The 4,794-nt window shown below is 50.3% G+C and overlaps 1 non-coding gene across 1 annotated transcript; it reads right to left on the bottom strand.

Annotated features, from left to right (window-relative positions):
• Positions 1-1,848: 1,848 nt before the first annotated feature.
• TRNAE-UUC (transfer RNA glutamic acid (anticodon UUC)) lies at positions 1,849-1,920 on the bottom strand. Its single transcript has one exon. It is a non-coding gene; the product is annotated as a tRNA-Glu (tRNA).
• Between the last annotated feature and the right edge of the window lie 2,874 nt (positions 1,921-4,794).

The following is a 4,794-nucleotide window of genomic DNA, read 5'->3' as shown; positions in this document are numbered from 1 at the left end:
AGCTCTGCGTTAGGAGAGCATTTCCCCGCTCCAGGACCTCACCTCAGTTCCACAGCTTCTTGAGCCCAGGCTTGTCCCCAGTCCACCTCCAGATTACTCCAGGCTCTTGTCTTTGTTGCTGAGTTCAAATCCCGCTTCTGCCGCATCCTAGATATGAGCTTGGGCAAAGACCAGGCTCTCGAACCCCAGTTTCACCATCTGCATAACGAGGACATGTGAGCATTCAAGGAGATCTTACTGTACATAAAGTGTTCAACACACAACATGGTACACAGCAACCCCAATAACTGTTTACTATATAATATTCAACACATACCATATGACATATTTATTCCAAAACTATTTATGAAGGACCTGCTGGGTACCAGACCCTGTTGTAGATGCCGGGGGTACAGCAGGGACTGAGATTTCATTGCTGCTTTTGCAGAGCTTACTTTGTAGGAAGAGCTATAGATGATATACAAACGAAACCTAACATTTTCATCTCTCACATGGTAATAAGTGTTCCAGAAAAATATTAAGTAGGGACGAAGTAAAGGAGCACAGAGAGGGCGATAGGGGGTATAATTTTAAAGAGCATGACCTTAAAAAGCTTTACTGAGGAGGTAATTTTTGAGCAAAACCCTGAAATATGTTATAAAACTTAATCACAAAATAAACATCTTCCGGGAACCCACCTCCTAATTTATGACCTAGAACATTATCTCTTGTGAAGCTATTATTTTTATTTATTTATTTTTTTGCATTGCTTTCCCCACACTGAATAGACATTGCTTTTCAAACTTTAATGTGCTCTGGAATCCCCTGGTAATCTGGTCGAAATGGAAGCCAGGCCTCAGGCTCTGTATTTCCAACAACAAAGCTATGGCTTTCATATTATTATTTTCATTTCTTTATTATGGCCTACCCCAGCTTTAGCCATCTTATGAGGTCTCTCCTGGACTTCCCTGGCGGTCCAGTGGTTAAGACTTCGCGCTTCCACTGCAGGGGATGCAGGTTCAATCCCTGGTCAGGGAAATAAGATCCTGCATGCTGCAAGGTGCGGCCTGAAAAAAAAAAAAAAGAGATCTCTCCATCTTTCTCCATCCTCCTCTGTCAAGAGGGCTTCCTGTCTGCCATACCTCACATTTGTCTCCTTTCTCATGAGTTCTGAAGTGCTTTACAGCTCAGTTGGAAAACCTGAGTCGGGAGGTCTGTGTTCAACATGTGGATTGACCACAAGCTCTCTCTGTGACCTTGAGCAAGTCATTGGCCTGTGCCTCAGTTTCTCCATTCTGAAACTGAAAGATAAGAGGCTCTTCAAGACCCCTTCCAGCTTAGACCATGGAATGGACCTTGTGTGTGTGTGTGTGTGTGTGTGTGTGTGTGTGTGTGTGTGTCTTTGTCTTTCTGCACGGGAACCTCATTCCTGTGTTTGGAGGATCCACCTTGTAGATCAAATCAGATTTTGTGTGGAACAAAAATATCAAATACTGTTCTCACCAAGCTGGATCATTTGGAGGGAATCCCTCAAAGCACAGGCTGAAAGCTACACAGGAGGAGAGATGGTCTGGACTTCAGGTGGCCGCCAGTGTCCAGAAGAGGCAGCAGGCTGTTTGTGGGGAAATCCTTAGCTGTGGTTCCAGCCATCCTGCTCCTGAGGGTTTCTGCCAGTTCTCAGATCCTGTCCCAGGATCCTTTCTGCCTAAGTTACCTAGAATTGGATTCTGTTGTTGGCAACTGTTGGGCTCAGACCTTCAAGTGATCCTGTGACATAAGCATGTGTCTTTAAAAAAAAACCCAATCATTTAAATTAATTAATTAATTAACTTATTTATTGGCCACACTGTGCAGCTTGCAAGATCTTATTTCCCTGACCAGGGATCGAACCTGGGCCCCAGCAGTGAAAGCAACGAGTCCTAACCACTGGACCACCAGGGAATTCCCCCATGTGTATTTTCTTAAGTGTCTTGCCTTTTTTTTTATTTTTTATTTTTTTTTATTTTGCGGTACACGGGCCTGTCACTGCTGTGGCCTCTCCCGTTGCGCAGCACAGGCTCTGGACGCACAGGCTCAGCGGCCATGGCTCACGGGCGCAGCCACTCCGCGGCATGTGGGATCTTCCCGGACCAGGGCATGAACCCGCGTCCCCTGCATTGGCAGGCGGACCCTCAACCACTGCGCCACCAGGGAAGCCCCAAGTGTCTTGCCTTTTGGATGTGTATGATTTACATCTCACTGCCCCCAGCTTCCCCTCCCCAGATAGAGGGGTATCTTGAGGGTCCCAAAGTGTGCAAAACTCAAAACCGGGTGGTTCAGAGACATGGGATCCTTCCAAAGATCGTGGATCATCTTCTAGGGGACCAAATTGTCAACCCGATACAGCCAGAATGTGGATACCCTTTGTTTGCAAATTTCACACAAAAGTTTCAGATTTCCAGATTTTCTCAGAAAATCAGAAGATCTGTCCACATTGACCCAAAGTCCCACATGGCAGCATTTGATTAGAGCTGAGTAGCACCTAGCCCCTTTGGATGGAGTGTGACTTCTCCAGTTATCCACAGTCTCCACTCATCCCTTTTGTGTTACACCTGGACGGCTTCACTCATTTAAATGACCTATTGGAGTCCAGGAGGCACTGGAGTTTGCATCCCTTGTTTAGGTGGGTAGAATGCTATAATTCCTACCTTGTTTTCCTTGAGCATGTCTTTTAAGGCCACAGCTGGGGATAAGATGTGGCAGTGTGAGATCAGCACAGACCTTGGAGTCATTTACTAGCTGTATAACCCTGGGAAAGTCCCTTAACCTCTCTGACCCTCAGTCCCTTCAACTCTCAAATGGAAATAATAGTTCACAAGAATGTTGTAAAACAGATAAGTGATAAAGCCTGACACAGAGGACGTGTTCATTAAAAGTTTATGGAAGAGGGACTTCCCTGGTGGTGCAGTGGTTAAGAATCCACCTGCCAATTCAGGGGACATGGGTTCGAACCCTGGCCTGGGAAGATCCCACGTGCCGCAGAGCAACTAAGCCCGTGTGCTACAACTACAGAGCCTGTGCTCTAGAGCCTGCGAGCCACAACTACTGAGCTCACGTGCCACAACTACTGAAGCCCGCACGCCTAGAGCCTGTGCTCCACAACAAGAGAAGCCACCGGAGTGAGAAGCCCGCGCACTGCAAGGAAGAGAAGCCCCCGCTTGCTGCAACTAGAGAAAGCCCGCGCGCAGCAACGAAGACCCAACGCGGCCAAACATAAATAAATAAACAACTTTATTTTAAAAAAAAAGTTTATGGAAGAGTTAGGGGATTCTGAGATCTTAAATTTGAAAGGGCCCAGTAGGGCCCAGGCTCAGAGTGGGTGCTTTGAAAACGTGCTTTCTCTTCCCCCAGCTTCTCGATTGCTGGGCAGAGACCCTGGGTAAGGATGTTTTGGCTGAGAGAGGCTTGGGCAATCAGGCCACAATGCCCTCCAGTGGAGTCTTGTGGGCTAGAAATAGACCAGTCCCTGGCTAGCTTTGGGACATTAGGTATGAGGTACGGCCAGCCACACCCCCTGATTTGCATGGGACCCGAGGGCTTCTTGGGAAAGAACTGATATCCTGTCCAGGTGTGTGAACCTGGGATTCAGACAGGTTCAAACCAGCCCAACAGTCTTGGCGGGGCAGAAGGAAGCTGGATAGAGGGAGGAATGGGGCCTAAGGGAAAATCACAGGAGGCAGATAACTGGCAGAGAGGGCCTGACAGAGGGCTGGGCCTGCGATTGGAGAGAACAGATGTTCAAGGAACAATGTGAGGCTGCGTTTGCCCTCCTTCATGCCCACGTGGTCCTTGCTTGCTCCGGATGGAGAAGCCTGTGGTGTGAAGGCTAGAAGGGGCTCACGTGGAGCCCAAACAGCTCTGCCAAGGGATCGCCCTCCCTGCAGAAGCTCCACAGGAAACGTTGCAGGGTCAGCAAATAGCCTCCTCCGTCGACAGGCCGGGGGAGGCCGGCAAGGGGGGCAGGGCCTGAGAACCCCAGACAGCAAACAGCAGCTTGAGTCACACCTGAGGCAACTGCTCCCTTTTGGGACCTCGGAAAGAGCCACAGCGCCTGTCAGAACCCGGAGCATCACTGGGATGCTTGGTGAAGGGAACCCATGTCCAGCACAGGATTTCCTGCTGGCCCAGCTCAGGGTGGGGGTGGGGAGCGGGGGGTTGGGGGGTCCTTGGAGGACCAAGACTGTAGGTAGAGGTGTGGCTGTACCCGTGGTCCCTATTATATTTGCGGCTCATCTCCACCTATTCACCACCTGCTCTGTGTTAGGCTCCGTCCCAGGTGTACAGTGGGAGCAATGGGCGAGAGCTTCAGGGCAGTGGGGGAGATAACAAGCAAGTGACCAGATGAGTCAAGGAAACATGGAAGTGATATGTGTTGTGATGCGTCCCAGTGGCTGAGGTAGGTGGGGCTGAGTGTTCAGGGCAGACTTGATCCTTTGTGTCACCGTGGGATGAGCTAGGTAGGGGCAGAGGGGCCACTGCTGTTTCCTCCCAGGTCCTGCATTGCAGGGGCCCCTATCCGTCCTGAGAACTCAGGTCCATGGAATGGCCTGCCCAGGAGGGCAGGTCAACCCTGCAGCCTTCTCAACAAGCCAACCCCGGGTGTCTCATTTTAGGAATGAGACGAACTGGGTGGGTGTCCTCAGAACCACTGGTGGGGTTGGCAATGTGCTCCTACCTGCCCAGGTAGGCCCAGGCTCCAGGGCTGGGGCGTCACCCGTGACTCATCTCAGGTGGCACTTGCGGAGCCGCCTGCTGCACCCCCACCGCCCGCCCACC

Source organism: Lipotes vexillifer, unplaced genomic scaffold (assembly GCF_000442215.2).
Source record: "Lipotes vexillifer unplaced genomic scaffold, Lipotes_vexillifer_v1.1 scaffold236, whole genome shotgun sequence".
Taxonomy (NCBI): Eukaryota; Metazoa; Chordata; class Mammalia; order Artiodactyla; family Lipotidae; genus Lipotes; species Lipotes vexillifer.
This window is presented reverse-complemented; position numbering and strand designations above follow the sequence as displayed.